Genomic DNA, 18,899 nt, shown 5'->3' on the forward strand with positions numbered 1-18,899 from the left:
TGGCTCAGTGCCTGCTAGGCCAGTGCTAGGTGCGTGGCTGCTGTTTGTGGTTGTGAGGTCAGTGGTGGCTCAGTGCCTGCTAGGCCAGTGCTAGGTGCGTGGCTGCTGTTTTCAATTGTGAGGTCAGTGGTGGCTCAGTGCCTGCTAGGCAAGTGCTAGGTGCGTGGGTGCTGTTTGTGGTTGTGAGGTCAGTGGTGGCTCAGTGCCTGCTAGGCCAGTGCTGGGTGCGTGGTTGCTGTTGGTGGTTGTGAGGTCAGTGGTGGCTCAGTGCCTGCTAGGCCAGTGCTAGCTGCGTGGCTGCTGTTTTCAATTGTGAGGTCAGTGGTGTCTCAGTGCCTGCTAGGCCAGTGCTAGGTGCGTGGCTGCTGTTTGTGGTTGTGAGGTCAGTGGTGGCTCAGTGCCTGCTAGGCCAGTGCTAGGTGGGTGGCTGCTGTTTGTGGTTGTGAGGTCAGTGGTGGCTCAGTGCCTGCTAGGCCAGTGCTAGGTGCATGGCTGCTGTTTTCAACTGTGAGGTCAGTGGTGGCTCAGTGCCTGCTAGGCCAGTGCTAGGTGCGTGGGTGCTGTTTGTGGTTGTGAGGTCAGTGGTGGCTCAGTGCCTGCTAGGCCAGTGCTAGGTGCGTGGCTGCTGTTTGTGGTTGTGAGGTCAGTGGTGGCTCAGTGCCTGCTAGGCCAGTGCTAGGTGCGTGGCTGCTGGTTGTGGTTGTGAGGTCAGTGGTGGCTCAGTGCCTGCTAGGCCAGTGCTAGGTGCGTGGCTGCTGTTTTCAATTGTGAGGTCACTTGTGTCTCAGTGCCTGCTAGGCCAGTGCTAGGTGCGTGGGTGCTGTTTGTGGTTGTGAGGTCAGTGGTGGCTCAGTGCCTGCTAGGCCAGTGCTAGGTGCGTGGGTGCTGTTGGTGGTTGTGAGGTCAGTGGTGGCTCAGTGCCTGCTAGGCCAGTGCTAGGTGCGTGGCTGCTGTTTGTGGTTGTGAGGTCAGTGGTGGCTCAGTGCCTGCTAGGCCAGTGCTAGGTGCGTGGCTGCTGTTTTCAATTGTGAGGTCAGCGGTGGCTCAGTGCCTGCTAGGCAAGTGCTAGGTGCGTGGCTGCTGTTTGTGGTTGTGAGGTCAGTGGTGGCTCAGTGCCTGCTAGGCCAGTGCTAGGTGCGTGGGTGCTGTTTTCAATTGTGAGGTCACTTGTGGCTCAGTGCCTGCTAGGCCACTGCTAGGTGCGTGGCTGCTGTTTGCAGTTGTGAGGTCAGTGGTTGCTCAGTGCCTGCTAGGCCAGTGCTAGGTGCGTGGGTGCTCTTTGTGGTTGTGAGGTCAGTGGTGGCTCAGTGCCTGCTAGGCCAGTGCTAGGTGCGTGGGTGCTGTTTGTGGTTGTGAGGTCAGTGGTGGCTCAGTGCCTGCTAGGCCAGTGCTAGGTGCGTGGCTGCTGTTTGTGGTTGTGAGGTCACTTGTGTCTCAGTGCCTGCTAGGCCAGTGCTAGGTGCGTGGCTGCTGTTTTCAATTGTGAGGTCACTTGTGTCTCAGTGCCTGCTAGGCCAGTGCTAGGTGCGTGGGTGCTGTTTGTGGTTGTGAGGTCAGTGGTGGCTCAGTGCCTGCTAGGCCAGTGCTAGGTGCGTGGCTGCTGTTTGTGGTTTTAGGTCACCTGTGTCTCAGTGCCTGCTAGGCCAGTGCTAGGTGCGTGGGTGCTGTTTTCAATTGTGAGGTCAGTGGTGGCTCAGTGCCTGCTAGGCCAGTGCTAGGTGCGTGGTTGCTGTTTGTGGTTGTGAGGTCAGTGGTGGCTCAGTGCCTGCTAGGCCAGTGCTAGGTGCGTGGCTGCTGTTTGTGGTTGTGAGGTCAGTGGTGGCTCAGTGCCTGCTAGGCCAGTGCTAGGTGCGTGGCTGCTGTTTTCAATTGTGAGGTCAGTGGTGGCTCAGTGCCTGCTAGGCCAGTGCTAGTTGCGTGGCTGCTCTTTTCAATTGTGAGGTCAGTGGTGGCTCAGTGCCTGCTAGGCCAGTGCTAGGTGCGTGGCTGCTGTTTGTGGTTGTGAGGTCAGTGGTGGCTCAGTGCCTGCTAGGCCAGTGCTAGGTGCGTGGCTGCTGTTTGTGGTTGTGAGGTCAGTGGTGGCTCAGTGCCTGCTAGGCCAGTGCAGGGTGCGTGGCTGCTGTTTGTGGTTGTGAGGTCAGTGGTGGCTCAGTGCCTGCTAGGCCAGTGCTAGGTGCGTGGCTGCTGTTTGTGGTTGTGAGGTCAGTGGTGGCTCAGTGCCTGCTAGGCCAGTGCTAGGTGCGTGGCTGCTGTTTGTGGTTGTGAGGTCAGTGGTGGCTCAGTGCCTGCTAGGCCAGTGCTAGGTGCATGGCTGCTGTTTTCAACTGTGAGGTCAGTGGTGGCTCAGTGCCTGCTAGGCCAGTGCTAGGTGCGTGGCTGCTGTTTGTGGTTGTGAGGTCAGTGGTGGCTCAGTGCCTGCTAGGCCAGTGCTAGGTGCGTGGCTGCTGTTTGTGGTTGTGAGGTCAGGGGTGGCTCAGTGCCTGCTAGGCCAGTGCTAGGTGCGTGGCTGCTCTTTTCAATTGCGAGGTCACTTGTGTCTCAGTGCCTGCTAGGCCAGTGCTAGTTGCGTGGCTGCTGTTTTCAATTGTGAGCTCACTTGTGGCTCAGTGCCTGCTAGGCCAGTGCTAGGTGCGTGGCTGCTGTTTTCAACTGTGAGGTCAGTGGTGGCTCAGTGCCTGCTAGGCCAGTGCTAGGTGCGTGGCTGCTGTTAGTGGTTGTGAGGTCAGTGGTGGCTCAGTGCCTGCTAGGCCAGTGCTAGGTGCGTGGCTGCTGTTTTCAATTGTGAGGTCAGTGGTGGCTCAGTGCCTGCTAGGCCAGTGCTAGGTGCGTGGCTGCTGTTTGTGGTTGTGAGGTCAGTGGTGGCTCAGTGCCTGCTAGGCCAGTGCTAGGTGCGTGGCTGCTGTTTGTGGTTGTGAGGTCAGTGGTGGCTCAGTGCCTGCTAGGCCAGTGCTAGGTGCGTGGCTGCTGTTGGTGGTTGTGAGGTCAGTGGTGGCTCAGTGCCTGCTAGGCCAGTGCTAGGTGCGTGGGTGCTGTTTGTGGTTGTGAGGTCAGTGGTGGCTCAGTGCCTGCTAGGCCAGTGCTAGGTGCGTGGCTGCTGTTTGTGGTTGTGAGGTCAGTGGTGGCTCAGTGCCTGCTAGGCCAGTGCTAGGTGCGTGGCTGCTGTTTGTGGTTGTGAGGTCAGTGGTGGCTCAGTGCCTGCTAGGCCAGTGCTAGGTGTTTGGCTGCTGTTTTCAATTGTGAGGTCACTTGTGGCTCAGTGCCTGCTAGGCCAGTGCTAGGTGCGTGGGTGCTGTTTGTGGTTGTGAGGTCAGTGGTGGCTCAGTCCCTGCTAGGCCAGTGCTGGGTGCGTGGCTGCTGGTTGTGGTTGTGAGGTCAGTGGTGGCTCAGTGCCTGCTAGGCCAGTGCTAGGTGCGTGGTTGCTGTTTGTGGTTGTGAGGTCAGTGGTGGCTCAGTGCCTGCTAGGCCAGTGCTAGGTGCGTGGGTGCTGTTTGTGGTTGTGAGGTCAGTGGTGGCTCAGTGCCTGCTAGGCCAGTGGTAGGTGCGTGGCTGCTGTTTTCAATTGTGAGGTCACTTGTGTCTCAGTGCCTGCTAGGCCAGTGCTAGGTGCGTGGCTGCTGTTTTCAATTGTGAGGTCACTTGTGTCTCAGTGCCTGCTAGGCCAGTGCTAGGTGCGTGGATGCTGTTTGTGGTTGTGAGGTCACCTGTGTCTCAGTGCCTGCTAGGCCAGTGCTAGGTGCGTGGGTGCTGTTGGTGGTTGTGAGGTCAGTGGTGGCTCAGTGCCTGCTAGGCCAGTGCTAGGTGCGTGGCTGCTGTTTGTGGTTGTGAGGTCAGTGGTGGCTCAGTGCCTGCTAGGCCAGTGCTAGGTGCGTGGCTGCTGTTTTCAATTGTGAGGTCAGTGGTGGCTCAGTGCCTGCTAGGCCAGTGCTAGGTGCGTGGGTGCTGTTTGTGGTTGTGAGGTCAGTGGTGGCTCAGTGCCTGCTAGGCCAGTGCTGGGTGCGTGGTTGCTGTTGGTGGTTGTGAGGTCAGTGGTGGCTCAGTGCCTGCTAGGCCAGTGCTAGCTGCGTGGCTGCTGTTTTCAATTGTGAGGTCAGTGGTGTCTCAGTGCCTGCTAGGCCAGTGCTAGGTGCGTGGCTGCTGTTTGTGGTTGTGAGGTCAGTGGTGGCTCAGTGCCTGCTAGGCCAGTGCTAGGTGGGTGGCTGCTGTTTGTGGTTGTGAGGTCAGTGGTGGCTCAGTGCCTGCTAGGCCAGTGCTAGGTGCATGGCTGCTGTTTTCAACTGTGAGGTCAGTGGTGGCTCAGTGCCTGCTAGGCCAGTGCTAGGTGCGTGGGTGCTGTTGGTGGTTGTGAGGTCAGTGGTGGCTCAGTGCCTGCTAGGCCAGTGCTAGGTGCGTGGCTGCTGTTTGTGGTTGTGAGGTCAGTGGTGGCTCAGTGCCTGCTAGGCCAGTGCTAGGTGCGTGGCTGCTGGTTGTGGTTGTGAGGTCAGTGGTGGCTCAGTGCCTGCTAGGCCAGTGCTAGGTGCGTGGCTGCTGGTTGTGGTTGTGAGGTCAGTGGTGGCTCAGTGCCTGCTAGGCCAGTGCTAGGTGCGTGGCTGCTGTTTGTGGTTGTGAGGTCAGTGGTGGCTCAGTGCCTGCTAGGCCAGTGCTAGGTGGGTGGCTGCTGTTTTCAATTGTGAGGTCACTTGTGTCTCAGTGCCTGCTAGGCCAGTGCTAGGTGCGTGGGTGCTGTTGGTGGTTGTGAGGTCAGTGGTGGCTCAGTGCCTGCTAGGCCAGTGCTAGGTGCGTGGGTGCTGTTGGTGGTTGTGAGGTCAGTGGTGTCTCAGTGCCTGCTAGGCCAGTGCTAGGTGCGTGGCTGCTCTTTTCAATTGTGAGGTCAGTGGTGGCTCAGTGCCTGCTAGGCAAGTGCTAGGTGCGTGGTTGCTGTTTTCAATTGTGAGGTCAGTGGTGGCTCAGTGCCTGCTAGGCCAGTGCTAGGTGCGTGGCTGCTGTTTGTGGTTGTGAGGTCAGTGGTGGCTCAGTGCCTGCTAGGCCAGTGCTAGGTGCGTGGCTGCTGGTTGTGGTTGTGAGGTCAGTGGTGGCTCAGTGCCTGCTAGGCCAGTGCTAGGTGCGTGGGTGGTGTTTGTGGTTGTGAGGTCAGGGGTGGCTCAGTGCCTGCTAGGCCAGTGCTAGGTGCGTGGCTGCTGTTGGTGGTTGTGAGGTCAGTGGTGGCTCAGTGCCTGCTAGGCCAGTGCTAGGTGCGTGGGTGCTGTTTGTGGTTGTGAGGTCAGTGGTGGCTCAGTGCCTGCTAGGCCAGTGCTAGGTGCGTGGCTGCTGTTTGTGGTTGTGAGGTCAGTGGTGGCTCAGTGCCTGCTAGGCCGGTGCTAGGTGCGTGGCTGCTGTTTGTGGTTGTGAGGTCAGTGGTGGCTCAGTGCCTGCTAGGCCAGTGCTAGGTGCGTGGGTGCTGTTTGTGGTTGTGAGGTCAGTGGTGGCTCAGTGCCTGCTAGGCCAGTGCTAGGTGCGTGGGTGCTGTTGGTGGTTGTGAGGTCAGTGGTGGCTCAGTGCCTGCTAGGCCAGTGCTAGGTGCGTGGGTGCTGTTTGTGGTTGTGAGGTCAGTGGTGGCTCAGTGCCTGCTAGGCCAGTGCTAGGTGCGTGGCTGCTGTTTGTGGTTGTGAGGTCAGTGGTGGCTCAGTGCCTGCTAGGCCAGTGCTAGGTGCGTGGCTGCTGTTTGTGGTTGTGAGGTCAGTGGTGGCTCAGTGCCTGCTAGGCCAGTGCTAGGTGTTTGGCTGCTGTTTTCAATTGTGAGGTCACTTGTGGCTCAGTGCCTGCTAGGCCAGTGCTAGGTGCGTGGGTGCTGTTTGCAGTTGTGAGGTCAGTGGTGGCTCAGTGCCTGCTAGGCCAGTGCTAGGTGCGTGGTTGCTGTTTGTGGTTGTGAGGTCAGTGGTGGCTCAGTGCCTGCTAGGCCAGTGCTAGGTGCGTGGGTGCTGTTTGTGGTTGTGAGGTCAGTGGTGGCTCAGTGCCTGCTAGGCCAGTGGTAGGTGCGTGGCTGCTGTTTTCAATTGTGAGGTCACTTGTGTCTCAGTGCCTGCTAGGCCAGTGCTAGGTGCGTGGCTGCTGTTTTCAATTGTGAGGTCACTTGTGTCTCAGTGCCTGCTAGGCCAGTGCTAGGTGCGTGGATGCTGTTTGTGGTTGTGAGGTCACCTGTGTCTCAGTGCCTGCTAGGCCAGTGCTAGGTGCGTGGGTGCTGTTGGTGGTTGTGAGGTCAGTGGTGGCTCAGTGCCTGCTAGGCCAGTGCTAGGTGCGTGGCTGCTGTTTGTGGTTGTGAGGTCAGTGGTGGCTCAGTGCCTGCTAGGCCAGTGCTAGGTGCGTGGCTGCTGTTTTCAATTGTGAGGTCAGCGGTGGCTCAGTGCCTGCTAGGCAAGTGCTAGGTGCGTGGCTGCTGTTTGTGGTTGTGAGGTCAGTGGTGGCTCAGTGCCTGCTAGGCCAGTGCTGGGTGCGTGGTTGCTGTTGGTGGTTGTGAGGTCAGTGGTGGCTCAGTGCCTGCTAGGCCAGTGCTAGGTGCGTGGCTGCTGGTTGTGGTTGTGAGGTCACTTGTGTCTCAGTGCCTGCTAGGCCAGTGCTAGGTGCGTGGCTGCTGTTTTCAATTGTGAGGTCAGTGGTGGCTCAGTGCCTGCTAGGCCAGTGCTAGGTGCGTGGCTGCTGTTTGTGGTTGTGAGGTCAGTGGTGGCTCAGTGCCTGCTAGGCCAGTGCTAGGTGCGTGGTTTCTGTTGGTGGTTGTGAGGTCAGTGGTGGCTCAGTGCCTGCTAGGCCAGTGCTAGGTGCGTGGCTGCTGTTGGTGGTTGTGAGGTCAGTGGTGGCTCAGTGCCTGCTAGGCCAGTGCTAGTTGCATTTGTAGTTTGTGGTTGTGAGGTCAGAGGTGGCTCAGTGCCTGCTAGGCCAGTGCTAGGTGCGTGGCTGCTGTTTGTGGTTTTGAGGTCAGTGGTGGCTCAGTGCCTGCTAGGCCAGTGCTAGGTGTTTGGCTGCTGTTTTCAATTGTGAGGTCAGTGGTGGCTCAGTGCCTGCTAGGCCAGTGCTAGGTGCGTGGGTGCTCTTTGTGGTTGTGAGGTCAGTGGTGGCTCAGTGCCTGCTAGGCCAGTGCTAGGTGCGTGGCTGCTGGTTGTGGTTGTGAGGTCAGTGGTGGCTCCGTGCCTGCTAGGCCAGTGCTAGGTGCGTGGGTGCTGTTTGTGGTTGTGAGGTCAGTGGTGGCTCAGTGCCTGCTAGGCCAGTGCTAGTTGCGTGGCTGCTCTTTTCAATTGCGAGGTCACTTGTGTCTCAGTGCCTGCTAGGCCAGTGCTAGGTGCGTGGCTGCTGTTTGTGGTTGTGAGGTCAGTGGTGGCTCAGTGCCTGCTAGGCCAGTGCTAGGTGCGTGGGTGCTGTTTTCAATTGTGAGGTCACTTGTGGCTCAGTGCCTGCTAGGCCACTGCTAGGTGCGTGGCTGCTGTTTGCAGTTGTGAGGTCAGTGGTTGCTCAGTGCCTGCTAGGCCAGTGCTAGGTGCGTGGGTGCTCTTTGTGGTTGTGAGGTCAGTGGTGGCTCAGTGCCTGCTAGGCCAGTGCTAGGTGCGTGGTTGCTGTTTGTGGTTGTGAGGTCAGTGGTGGCTCAGTGCCTGCTAGGCCAGTGCTAGGTGCGTGGCTGCTGTTTGTGGTTGTGAGGTCACTTGTGTCTCAGTGCCTGCTAGGCCAGTGCTAGGTGCGTGGCTGCTGTTTTCAATTGTGAGGTCACTTGTTTCTCAGTGCCTGCTAGGCCAGTGCTAGGTGCGTGGCTGCTGTTTGTGGTTGTGAGGTCAGTGGTGGCTCAGTGCCTGCTAGGCCAGTGCTAGGTGCGTGGCTGCTGTTTGTGGTTTTAGGTCACCTGTGTCTCAGTGCCTGCTAGGCCAGTGCTAGGTGCGTGGGTGCTGTTTTCAATTGTGAGGTCAGTGGTGGCTCAGTGCCTGCTAGGCCAGTGCTAGGTGCGTGGTTGCTGTTTGTGGTTGTGAGGTCAGTGGTGGCTCAGTGCCTGCTAGGCCAGTGCTAGGTGCGTGGGTGCTGTTTGTGGTTGTGAGGTCAGTGGTGGCTCAGTGCCTGCTAGGCCAGTGGTAGGTGCGTGGCTGCTGTTTTCAATTGTGAGGTCAGTGGTGGCTCAGTGCCTGCTAGGCCAGTGCTAGTTGCGTGGCTGCTCTTTTCAATTGTGAGGTCAGTGGTGGCTCAGTGCCTGCTAGGCCAGTGCTAGGTGCGTGGGTGCTGTTTGTGGTTGTGAGGTCAGTGGTGGCTCAGTGCCTGCTAGGCCAGTGCTAGGTGCGTGGCTGCTGTTTGTGGTTGTGAGGTCAGTGGTGGCTCAGTGCCTGCTAGGCCAGTGCTGGGTGCGTGGCTGCTGTTTGTGGTTGTGAGGTCAGTGGTGGCTCAGTGCCTGCTAGGCCAGTGCTAGGTGCGTGGCTGCTGTTTGTGGTTGTGAGGTCAGTGGTGGCTCAGTGCCTGCTAGGCCAGTGCTAGGTGCGTGGCTGCTGGTTGTGGTTGTGAGGTCAGTGGTGGCTCAGTGCCTGCTAGGCCAGTGCTAGGTGCGTGGCTGCTGTTTTCAATTGTGAGGTCACTTGTGGATCAGTGCCTGCTAGGCCAGTGCTAGGTGCGTGGCTGCTGTTTGTGGTTGTGAGGTCAGTGGTGGCTCAGTGCCTGCTAGGCCAGTGCTAGGTGCGTGGCTGCTGTTTGTGGTTTTAGGTCACCTGTGTCTCAGTGCCTGCTAGGCCAGTGCTAGGTGCGTGGGTGCTGTTTGTGGTTGTGAGGTCAGAGGTGGCTCAGTGCCTGCTAGGCCAGTGCTAGGTGCGTGGCTGCTGTTTTCAATTGTGAGGTCAGTGGTGGCTCAGTGCCTGCTAGGCCAGTGCTAGGTGCGTGGCTGCTGTTTGTGGTTGTGAGGTCAGTGGTGTCTCAGTGCCTGCTAGGCCAGTGCTAGGTGCGTGGCTGCTGTTTTCAATTGTGAGGTCAGTGGTGGCTCAGTGCCTGCTAGGCCAGTGCTAGGTGCGTGGGTGCTGTTTGTGGTTGTGAGGTCAGTGGTGGCTCAGTGCCTGCTAGGCCAGTGCTAGGTGCGTGGCTGCTCTTTTCAATTGCGAGGTCACTTGTGTCTCAGTGCCTGCTAGGCCAGTGCTAGGTGCGTGGGTGCTGTTTGTGGTTGTGAGGTCAGTGGTGGCTCAGTGCCTGCTAGGCCAGTGCTAGGTGCGTGGTTGCTGTTTGTGGTTGTGAGGTCAGTGGTGGCTCAGTGCCTGCTAGGCCAGTGCTAGGTGCGTGGCTGCTGTTTTCAATTGTGAGGTCACTTGTGTCTCAGTGCCTGCTAGGCCAGTGCTAGGTGCGTGGCTGCTGTTTTCAATTGTGAGGTCAGTGGTGGCTCAGTGCCTGCTAGGCCAGTGCTAGGTGCGTGGCTGCTGTTTGTGGTTGTGAGGTCAGTGGTGTCTCAGTGCCTGCTAGGCCAGTGCTAGGTGCGTGGCTGCTGTTTTCAATTGTGAGGTCAGTGGTGGCTCAGTGCCTGCTAGGCCAGTGCTAGGTGCGTGGGTGCTGTTTGTGGTTGTGAGGTCAGTGGTGGCTCAGTGCCTGCTAGGCCAGTGCTAGGTGCGTGGCTGCTCTTTTCAATTGCGAGGTCACTTGTGTCTCAGTGCCTGCTAGGCCAGTGCTAGGTGCGTGGGTGCTGTTTGTGGTTGTGAGGTCAGTGGTGGCTCAGTGCCTGCTAGGCCAGTGCTAGGTGCGTGGTTGCTGTTTGTGGTTGTGAGGTCAGTGGTGGCTCAGTGCCTGCTAGGCCAGTGCTAGGTGCGTGGCTGCTGGTTGTGGTTGTGAGGTCAGTGGTGGCTCAGTGCCTGCTAGGCCAGTGCTAGGTGCGTGGCTGCTGGTTGTGGTTGTGAGGTCAGTGGTGGCTCAGTGCCTGCTAGGCCAGTGGTAGGTGCGTGGCTGCTGTTTTCAATTGTGAGGTCACTTGTGTCTCAGTGCCTGCTAGGCCAGTGCTAGGTGCGTGGCTGCTGTTTTCAATTGTGAGGTCAGTGGTGGCTCAGTGCCTGCTAGGCCAGTGCTAGGTGCGTGGCTGCTGTTGGTGGTTGTGAGGTCAGTGGTGGCTCAGTGCCTGCTAGGCCAGTGCTAGGTGCGTGGCTGCTGTTTGTGGTTGTGAGGTCAGTGGTGGCTCAGTGCCTGCTAGGCCAGTGCTAGGTGCGTGGCTGCTGGTTGTGGTTGTGAGGTCAGTGGTGGCTCAGTGCCTGCTAGGCCAGTGCTAGGTGCGTGGCTGCTGTTTTCAATTGTGAGGTCAGTGGTGGCTCAGTGCCTGCTAGACCAGTGCTAGGTGCGTGGGTGCTGTTTGTGGTTGTGAGGTCAGTGGTGGCTCAGTGCCTGCTAGGCCAGTGCTAGGTGCGTGGCTGCTGTTTTCAACTGTGAGGTCAGTGGTGGCTCAGTGCCTGCTAGGCCAGTGCTAGGTGCGTGGATGCTGTTTTCAACTGTGAGGTCAGTGGTGGCTCAGTGCCTGCTAGGCCAGTGCTAGGTGCGTGGCTGCTGTTTGTGGTTGTGAGGTCAGTGGTGGCTCAGTGCCTGCTAGGCCAGTGCTAGGTGCGTGGCTGCTGTTTGTGGTTGTGAGGTCAGTGGTGGCTCAGTGCCTGCTAGGCCAGTGCTAGGTGCGTGGCTGCTGTTGGTGGTTGTGAGGTCAGTGGTGGCTCAGTGCCTGCTAGGCCAGTGCTAGGTGCGTGGCTGCTGTTTGTGGTTGTGAGGTCAGTGGTGGCTCAGTGCCTGCTAGGCCAGTGCTAGGTGCGTGGCTGCTGTTTGTGGTTGTGAGGTCAGTGGTGGCTCAGTGCCTGCTAGGCCAGTGCTAGGTGCGTGGCTGCTGTTTGTGGTTGTGAGGTCAGTGGTGGCTCAGTGCCTGCTAGGCCAGTGCTAGTTGCGTGGCTGCTGTTTTCAATTGTGAGGTCACTTGTGGCTCAGTGCCTGCTAGGCCAGTGCTAGGTGCGTGGCTGCTGTTTTCAACTGTGAGGTCAGTGGTGGCTCAGTGCCTGCTAGGCCAGTGCTAGGTGCGTGGTTGCTGTTTGTGGTTGTGAGGTCAGTGGTGGCTCAGTGCCTGCTAGGCCAGTGCTAGGTGCGTGGATGCTGTTTTCAACTGTGAGGTCAGTGGTGGCTCAGTGCCTGCTAGGCCAGTGCTAGGTGCGTGGTTGCTGTTTGTGGTTGTGAGGTCAGTGGTGGCTCAGTGCCTGCTAGGCCAGTGCTAGGTGTGTGGCTGCTGTTTGTGGTTGTGAGGTCAGTGGTGTCTCAGTGCCTGCTAGGCCTGTGCTAGGTGCGTGGCTGCTGTTTGTGGTTGTGAGGTCAGTGGTGGCTCAGTGCCTGCTAGGCCAGTGCTAGGTGCGTGGCTGCTGTTTGTGGTTTTAGGTCACCTGTGTCTCAGTGCCTGCTAGGCCAGTGCTAGGTGCGTGGGTGCTGTTTGTGGTTGTGAGGTCAGTGGTGGCTCAGTGCCTGCTAGGCCAGTGCTAGGTGCGTGGCTGCTGTTTGTGGTTGTGAGGTCAGTGGTGGCTCAGTGCCTGCTAGGCCAGTGCTAGGTGTTTGGCTGCTGTTTTCAATTGTGAGGTCAGTGGTGGCTCAGTGCCTGCTAGGCCAGTGCTAGGTGCGTGGTTGCTGTTTGTGGTTGTGAGGTCAGTGGTGGCTCAGTGCCTGCTAGGCCAGTGCTAGGTGCGTGGCTGCTGTTTGTGGTTGTGAGGTCAGTGGTGGCTCAGTGCCTGCTAGGCCAGTGGTAGGTGCGTGGCTGCTGTTTTCAATTGTGAGGTCACTTGTGTCTCAGTGCCTGCTAGGCCAGTGCTAGGTGCGTGGCTGCTGTTTTCAATTGTGAGGTCAGTGGTGGCTCAGTGCCTGCTAGGCCAGTGCTAGGTGCGTGGATGCTGTTTGTGGTTGTGAGGTCACCTGTGTCTCAGTGCCTGCTAGGCCAGTGCTAGGTGCGTGGGTGCTGTTGGTGGTTGTGAGGTCAGTGGTGGCTCAGTGCCTGCTAGGCCAGTGCTAGGTGCGTGGCTGCTGTTTGTGGTTGTGAGGTCAGTGGTGGCTCAGTGCCTGCTAGGCCAGTGCTAGGTGCGTGGCTGCTGTTTTCAATTGTGAGGTCAGTGGTGGCTCAGTGCCTGCTAGGCAAGTGCTAGGTGCGTGGCTGCTGTTTGTGGTTGTGAGGTCAGTGGTGGCTCAGTGCCTGCTAGGCCAGTGCTGGGTGCGTGGTTGCTGTTGGTGGTTGTGAGGTCGGTGGTGGCTCAGTGCCTGCTAGGCCAGTGCTAGGTGCGTGGTTGCTGTTTTCAATTGTGAGGTCACTTGTGGCTCAGTGCCTGCTAGGCCAGTACTAGGTTCGTGGCTGCTGTTTGTGGTTGTGAGGTCAGTGGTGTCTCAGTGCCTGCTAGGCCAGTGCTGGGTGCGTGGTTGCTGTTGGTGGTTGTGAGGTCAGTGGTGGCTCAGTGCCTGCTAGGCCAGTGCTAGGTGCGTGGCTGCTGTTTGTGGTTGTGAGGTCAGAGGTGGCTCAGTGCCTGCTAGGCCAGTGCTAGGTGCGTGGCTGCTGTTTTCAATTGTGAGGTCAGTGGTGGCTCAGTGCCTGCTAGGCCAGTGCTAGGTGCGTGGGTGCTGTTGGTGGTTGTGAGGTCAGTGGTGGCTCAGTGCCTGCTAGGCCAGTGCTAGGTGCGTGGGTGCTGTTTGTGGCTGTGAGGTCAGTGGTGGCTCAGTGCCTGCTAGGCCAGTGCTAGGTGTGTGGCTGCTGTTTGTGGTTGTGAGGTCAGTGGTGGCTCAGTGCCTGCTAGGCCAGTGCTAGGTGCGTGGGTGCTGTTTTCAATTGTGAGGTCAGTGGTGGCTCAGTGCCTGCTAGGCCAGTGCTAGGTGCGTGGGTGCTGTTTTCAATTGTGAGGTCAGTGGTGGCTCAGTGCCTGCTAGGCCAGTGCTAGGTGCGTGGGTGCTGTTTTCAATTGTGAGGTCAGTGGTGGCTCAGTGCCTGCTAGGCCAGTGCTAGGTGCGTGGCTGCTGTTTGTGGTTGTGAGGTCAGTGGTGGCTCAGTGCCTGCTAGGCCAGTGCTAGGTGCGTGGCTGCTGGTTGTGGTTGTGAGGTCAGTGGTGGCTCAGTGCCTGCTAGGCCAGTGCTAGGTGCGTGGCTGCTGTTTTCAATTGTGAGGTCAGTGGTGGCTCAGTGCCTGCTAGGCCAGTGCTAGGTGCGTGGCTGCTGTTTTCAATTGTGAGGTCACTTGTGTCTCAGTGCCTGCTAGGCCAGTGCTAGGTGCGTGGCTGCTGTTTTCAATTGTGAGGTCAGTGGTGGCTCAGTGCCTGCTAGGCCAGTGCTAGGTGCGTGGCTGCTGTTTGTGGTTGTGAGGTCAGTGGTGGCTCAGTGCCTGCTAGGCCAGTGCTAGGTGCGTGGCTGCTGTTTTCAATTGTGAGGTCAGTGGTGGCTCAGTGCCTGCTAGGCCAGTGCTAGGTGCGTGGCTGCTGTTTGTGGTTGTGAGGTCACTTGTGGCTCAGTGCCTGCTAGGCCAGTGCTAGGTGCGTGGGTGCTGTTTGTGGTTGTGAGGTCAGTGGTGGCTCAGTGCCTGCTAGGCCAGTGCTAGGTGCGTGGGTGCTGTTTGTGGTTGTGAGGTCAGTGGTGGCTCAGTCCCTGCTAGGCCAGTGCTGGGTGCGTGGCTGCTGGTTGTGGTTGTGAGGTCAGTGGTGGCTCAGTGCCTGCTAGGCCAGTGCTAGGTGCGTGGCTGCTGGTTGTGGTTGTGAGCTCAGGGGTGGCTCAGTGCCTGCTAGGCCAGTGCTAGGTGCGTGGCTGCTGGTTGTGGTTGTGAGGTCAGTGGTGGCTCAGTGCCTGCTAGGCCAGTGCTAGGTGCGTGGCTGCTGTTTTCAATTGTGAGGTCACTTGTGTCTCAGTGCCTGCTAGACCAGTGCTAGGTGCGTGGGTGCTGTTTGTGGTTGTGAGGTCAGTGGTGGCTCAGTGCCTGCTAGGCCAGTGCTAGGTGCGTGGCTGCTCTTTTCAATTGCGAGGTCACTTGTGTCTCAGTGCCTGCTAGGCCAGTGCTAGTTGCGTGGCTGCTGTTTTCAATTGTGAGGTCACTTGTGGCTCAGTGCCTGCTAGGCCAGTGCTAGGTGCGTGGCTGCTGTTTTCAATTGTGAGGTCAGTGGTGGCTCAGTGCCTGCTAGGCCAGTGCTAGGTGCGTGGCTGCTGTTTGTGGTTGTGAGGTCAGTGGTGGCTCAGTGCCTGCTAGGCCAGTGCTAGGTGCGTGGGTGCTGTTTTCAATTGTGAGGTCAGTGGTGGCTCAGTGCCTGCTAGGCCAGTGCTAGCTGCGTGGGTGCTGTTTTCAATTGTGAGGTCAGTGGTGGCTCAGTGCCTGCTAGGCCAGTGCTAGGTGCGTGGGTGCTGTTTTCAATTGTGAGGTCAGTGGTGGCTCAGTGCCTGCTAGGCCAGTGCTAGGTGCGTGGCTGCTGTTTGTGGTTGTGAGGTCAGTGGTGGCTCAGTGCCTGCTAGGCCAGTGCTAGGTGCGTGGCTGCTGGTTGTGGTTGTGAGGTCAGTGGTGGCTCAGTGCCTGCTAGGCCAGTGCTAGGTGCGTGGCTGCTGTTTTCAATTGTGAGGTCAGTGGTGGCTCAGTGCCTGCTAGGCCAGTGCTAGGTGCGTGGCTGCTGTTTGTGGTTGTGAGGTCACTTGTGGCTCAGTGCCTGCTAGGCCAGTGCTAGGTGCGTGGCTGCTGTTTTCAATTGTGAGGTCACTTGTGGCTCAGTGCCTGCTAGGCCAGTACTAGGTGCGTGGCTGCTGTTTTCAATTGTGAGGTCAGTGGTGGCTCAGTGCCTGCTAGGCCAGTGCTAGGTGCGTGGCTGCTGTTTTCAATTGTGAGGTCAGTGGTGGCTCAGTGCCTGCTAGGCCAGTGCTAGGTGCGTGGCTGCTGTTTGTGGTTGTGAGGTCAGTGGTGGCTCAGTGCCTGCTAGGCCAGTGCTAGGTGCGTGGCTGCTGTTTGTGTTTGTGAGGTCACTTGTGGCTCAGTGCCTGCTAGGCCAGTGCTAGGTGCGTGGCTGCTGTTTTCAATTGTGAGGTCACTTGTGGCTCAGTGCCTGCTAGGCCAGTGCTAGGTGCGTGGCTGCTGTTTGTGGTTGCGAGGTCAGTGGTGGCTCAGTGCCTGCTAGGCCAGTGCTAGGTGCGTGGCTGCTGTTTGTGGTTGTGAGGTCAGTGGTGCCTCAGTGCCTGCTAGGCCAGTGCTAGGTGCGTGGCTGCTGTTTGTGGTTGTGAGGTCAGTGGTGGCTCAGTGCCTGCTAGGCCAGTGCTAGGTGCGTGGCTGCTGTTTGTGGTTGCGAGGTCACTTGTGGCTCAGTGCCTGCTAGGCCAGTGCTAGTTGCGTGGCTGCTGTTTGTGATTGTGAGGTCACTTGTGGCTCAGTGCCTGCTAGGCCAGTGCTAGGTGCGTGGCTGCTGTTTTCAGTTGTGAGGTCCCTTGTGGCTCAGTGCCTGCTAGGCCAGTGCTAGGTGCATGGCTGCTGTTTGTGGTTGTGAGGTCAGTGGTGGCTCAGTGCCTGCTAGGCCAGTGCTAGGTGCGTGGCTGCTGTTTTCAATTGTGAGGTCACTTGTGGCTCAGTGCCTGCTAGGCCAGTGCTAGGTGCGTGGCTGCTGTTTTCAGTTTTGAGGTCCCTTGTGGCTTAGTGCCTGCTAGGCCAGTGCTAGGTGCGTGGCTGCTGTTGGTGGTTGTGAGGTCAGTGGTGGCTCAGTGCCTGCTAGGCCAGTGCTAGGTGCGTGGGTGCTGTTTGTGGTTGTGAGGTCAGTGGTGGCTCAGTGCCTGCTAGGCCAGTGCTAGGTGCGTGGCTGCTGTTTGTGGTTGTGAGGTCAGTGGTGGCTCAGTGCCTGCTAGGCCAGTGCTAGGTGCGTGGCTGCTGTTTGTGTTTGTGAGGTCACTTGTGGCTCAGTGCCTGCTAGGCCAGTGCTAGGTGCGTGGCTGCTGTTTTCAATTGTGAGGTCACTTGTGGCTCAGTGCCTGCTAGGCCAGTGCTAGGTGCGTGGCTGCTGTTTTCAATTGTGAGGTCACTTGTGGCTCAGTGCCTGCTAGGCCAGTGCTAGGTGCGTGGGTGCTGTTTTCAATTGTGAGGTCAGTGGTGGCTCAGTGCCTGCTAGGCCAGTGCTAGGTGCGTGTCTGCTGTTTTCAATTGTGAGGTCAGTGGTGGCTCAGTGCCTGCTAGGCCAGTGCTAGGTGCGTGGCTGCTGTTTTCAATTGTGAGGTCACTTGTGGCTCAGTGCCTGCTAGGCCAGTTCTAGGTGCGTGGCTGCTGTTTGTGGTTGTGAGGTCAGTGGTGGCTCAGTGCCTGCTAGGCCAGTGCTAGGTGCGTGGCTGCTGTTTTCAATTGTGAGGTCAGTGGTGTCTCAATGCCTGCTAGGCCAGTGCTAGGTGCGTGGCTGCTGTTTGTGGTTGTGAGGTCAGTGGTGGCTCAGTGCCTGCTAGGCCAGTGCTAGGTGTGTGGCTGCTGTTTGTGGTTGTGAGGTCAGTGGTGGCTCAGTGCCTGCTAGGCCAGTGCTAGGTGCGTGGGTGCTGTTTTCAACTGTGAGGTCAGTGGTGGCTCAGTGCCTGCTAGGCCAGTGCTAGGTGCGTGGGTGCTGTTTTCAATTGTGAGGTCCGTGGTGGCTCAGTGCCTGCTAGGCCAGTGCTAGGTGCGTGGCTGCTGTTTTCAGTTGTGAGGTCACTTGTGGCTCAGTGCCTGCTAGGCCAGTTCTAGGTGCGTGGCTGCTGTTTTCAATTGTGAGGTCAGTGGTGGCTCAGTGCCTGCTAGGCCAGTGCTAGGTGCGTGGCTGCTGTTTGTGGTTGTGAGGTCAGTGGTGGCTCAGTGCCTGCTAGGCCAGTGCTAGGTGCGTGGGTGCTGTTTTCAATTGTGAGGTCACTTGTGGCTCAGTGCCTGCTAGGCCAGTGCTAGGTGCGTGGCTGCTGTTTTCAACTGTGAGGTCAGTGGCGGCTGAGTGCCTGCTAGGCCAGTGCTAGGTGCGTGGCTGCTGTTTGTGTTTGTGAGGTCACTTGTGGCTCAGTGCCTGCTAGGCCAGTGCTAGGTGCGTGGCTGCTTTTTTCAATTGTTAGGTCAGTGGTGGCTCAGTGCCTGCTAGGCCAGTGCTAGGTGCGTGGCTGCTGTTTGTGACTGTGAGGTCAGTGGTGGCTCAGTGCCTGCTAGGCCAGTGCTAGGTGCGTGGGTGCTGTTTGTGGTTGTGAGGTCAGTGGTGGCTCAGTGCCTGCTAGGCCAGTGCTAGGTGCGTGGCTGCTGTTTTCAGTTGTGAGGTCAGTGGTGGCTCAGTGCCTGCTAGGCCAGTGCTAGGTGCGTGGGTGCTGTTTGTGTTTGTGAGGTCACTTGTGGCTCAGTGCCTGCTAGGCCAGTGCTAGGTGCGTGGCTGCTGTTTGTGATTGTGAGGTCAGTGGTGGCTCAGTGCCTGCTAGGCCAGTGCTAGGTGCGTGGCTGCTGTTTGTGGTTGTGAGGTCAGTGGTGGCTCAGTGCCTGCTAGGCCAGTGCTAGGTGCGTGGCTGCTGTTTTCAACTGTGAGGTCAGTGGTGGCTCAGTGCCTGCTAGGCCAGTGCTAGGTGCGTGGCTGCTGTTTTCAACTGTGAGGTCAGTGGTGGCTCAGTGCCTGCTAGGCCAGTGCTAGGTGCGTGGGTGCTGTTTGTGGTTGTGAGGTCAGTGGTGGCTCAGTGCCTGCTAGGCCAGTGCTAGGTGCGTGGCTGCTGTTTTCAATTGTGAGGTCACTTGTGGCTCAGTGCCTGCTAGGCCAGTGCTAGGTGCGTGGCTGCTGTTTTCAATTGTGAGGTCAGTGGTGGCTCAGTGCCTGCTAGGCCAGTGCTAGGTGCGTGGCTGCTGTTTGTGGTTGTGAGGTCCGTGGTGGCTCAGTGCCCGCTAGGCCAGTGCTAGGTGCGTGGCTGCTGTTTTCAATTGTGAGGTCAGTGGTGGCTCAGTGCCTGCTAGGCCAGTGCTAGGTGCGTGGGTGCTGTTTGTGGTTGTGAGGTCAGTGGTGGCTCAGTGCCTGCTAGGCCAGTGCTAGGTGCGTGGGTGCTGTTTTCAATTGTGAGGTCACTTGTGGCTCAGTGCCTGCTAGGCCAGTGCTAGGTGCGTGGCTGCTGTTTGTGTTTGTGAGGTCACTTGTGGCTCAGTGCCTGCTAGGCCAGTGCTAGGTGCGTGGGTGCTGTTTTCAACTGTGAGGTCAGTGGTGGCTCAGTGCCTGCTAGGCCAGTGCTAGGTGCGTGGCTGCTGTTTTCAGTTGTGAGGTCACTTGTGGCTCAGTGCCTGCTAGGCCAGTTCTAGGTGCGTGGCTGCTGTTTTCAATTGTGAGGTCAGTGGTGGCTCAGTGCCTGCTAGGCCAGTGCTAGGTGCATGGCTGCTGTTTGTGGTTGTGAGGTCAGTGGTGGCTCAGTGCCTGCTAGGCCAGTGCTAGGTGCGTGGGTGCTGTTTTCAATTGTGAGGTCACTTGTGGCTCAGTGCCTGCTAGGCCAGTGCTAGGTGCGTGGCTGCTGTTTTCAACTGTGAGGTCAGTGGTGGCTCAGTGCCTGCTAGGCCAGTGCTAGGTGCGTGGCTGCTGTTTGTGTTTCTGAGGTCACTTGTGGCTCAGTGCCTGCTAGGCCAGTGCTAGGTGCGTGGCTGCTTTTTTCAATTGTTAGGTCAGTGGTGGCTCAGTGCCTGCTAGGCCAGTGCTAGGTGCGTGGCTGCTGTTTTCAATTGTGAGGTCAGTGGTGGCTCAGTGCCTGCTAGGCCAGTGCTAGGTGCGTGGCTGCTGTTTGTGATTGTGAGGTCAGTGGTGGCTCAGTGCCTGCTAGGCCAGTGCTAGGTGCGTGGCTGCTGTTTTCAACTGTGAGGTCAGTGGTGGCTCAGTGCCTGCTAGGCCAGTGCTAGGTGCGTGGCTGCTGTTTTCAGTTGTGAGGTCAGTGGTGGCTCAGTGCCTGCTAGGCCAGTGCTAGGTGCGTGGCTGCTGTTTTCAACTGTG

This window comes from Apteryx mantelli, chromosome 11 (genome assembly GCF_036417845.1).
Source record: "Apteryx mantelli isolate bAptMan1 chromosome 11, bAptMan1.hap1, whole genome shotgun sequence".
Lineage (NCBI taxonomy): Eukaryota > Metazoa > Chordata > Aves > Apterygiformes > Apterygidae > Apteryx > Apteryx mantelli.